This window comes from Euprymna scolopes, chromosome 27 (assembly GCF_053919585.1).
Source record: "Euprymna scolopes isolate OS-2025 chromosome 27, ASM5391958v1, whole genome shotgun sequence".
NCBI lineage: Eukaryota > Metazoa > Mollusca > Cephalopoda > Sepiida > Sepiolidae > Euprymna > Euprymna scolopes.
This window is the reverse complement of record NC_136508.1, coordinates 69,834,979-69,836,504: the sequence shown is the minus strand read 5'-3', so window position 1 is coordinate 69,836,504 and position 1,526 is coordinate 69,834,979.

Here is a 1,526-nt window from a genome sequence, read left to right as displayed (position 1 = left end):
TGATCTCTATATGAGATTCATAAATATTCGAGTATTCTCTTGATGCTATCCTTTACATCTCAAACAATGAGTTAGTAAATAAATTAAGAACATATTTCTCCTCCCTAATTGGCCAGTTATATATTTTATAGTATGGATTTCTTGTGGTCTCTTGGTCTAACTGGATTCAAGGACAAGAATTCATGTCGTCTAATGAAGCTTCGTGCTGTTACGTGAGATAACATCACTTGGAGAAGGTGCACTAATTCTGATAAAAGTCAGGGTAGGTTAGCTATACCTAGATCTTATTTGGGCTGCGAATACTATGTGATTTGGAATATATAGTCAGTTTTTTTGTAAGGAAAAGTATCGTCATGCCTGGTTACCCCCACAAACTCCTGTACAGATATACCTTAGATACTCAAGGGTAGTGTCTAGTAGGAATCCAAGCTATCTCCCATTGTTATGAAAATAAAAATGATTTACAAATTAAAAAATAAGTTTGTTAGCATAATTATTTTTTTCAACATTGACATGAAAAATGACAAGTCATCAATTTTTTTTTTAAATAAACACAAAAATATCAGTTTTAGCCATTTCAACCCGAAAAGCAGGCATGGGGCGGGGGGGGGCAACTGAAGTTTTCCCGGAAAATCCGTTCTGTTATTTTTTTACACATATTATGTTTAATGTTTGTGCAAATTTTTTTAAAAATTCCAAGGCGTAATTATTGAAAAATGTACGAATAGAGGAACGGACAAGGGTGAATTTACAGGTCAACCCTCCCTTTTGTCGGGGGGGGGGGCAAAATTATAAGTGACGGTCTTCTGGAGCCTGAAGGTACGATTCTCAATACCGACAGTATTAACAATTACAAATGACTTAAGACTTTACCGCGTCAAAGCTGCCGGATCGAGAATAAATTACACCCGTGATTTTTTTTTTATAGAAATTGCTTCAGACAATATATGAAACCACTTGAAGTAAGCAGTAAACATAAATAAAAGATGACTATCACAAAGACAAAATTGCACCCATTAAATCATCGTTCAGCAATTATATAAACATGTCGAACCGAAAAAACAACTAATTTCAAACATATATTTGATGCCCACGTTCAGTCTCGAAAGACAAAGAATACCCCCTGTAGGGGCATCTGCGCGTGTAATTTTGTTGCCCGCATCAGCACTGCTTCAGTCATGTAGGAAGAAGTCCAGGACGACTGGAAATAATGCCGAGATAAGCGGAGAGCACATACAACACCTGGAAATCCCAAATGGTTATCCATCTGGTACTGGCCAGGCTCATCGTTGCTTAACTTCGGCGATCCAACGGGAACCGGTGTGTCAAACGTGATTAATTTCAAACAAATGCTAATAAAAGTATACACAAGCGAGCGTACTTTAAGTCGAGGGGCAATTCCTGCTTCTATTAATACGTGACCTATTTCAAAGTCATTGAAATGAGATAGCTTTCTCTACAAGACTATTTCAAAATAAATGCGGAGAATGATTCAAGTGAAGACGGAGGGGAGGCGTCGTTGCATT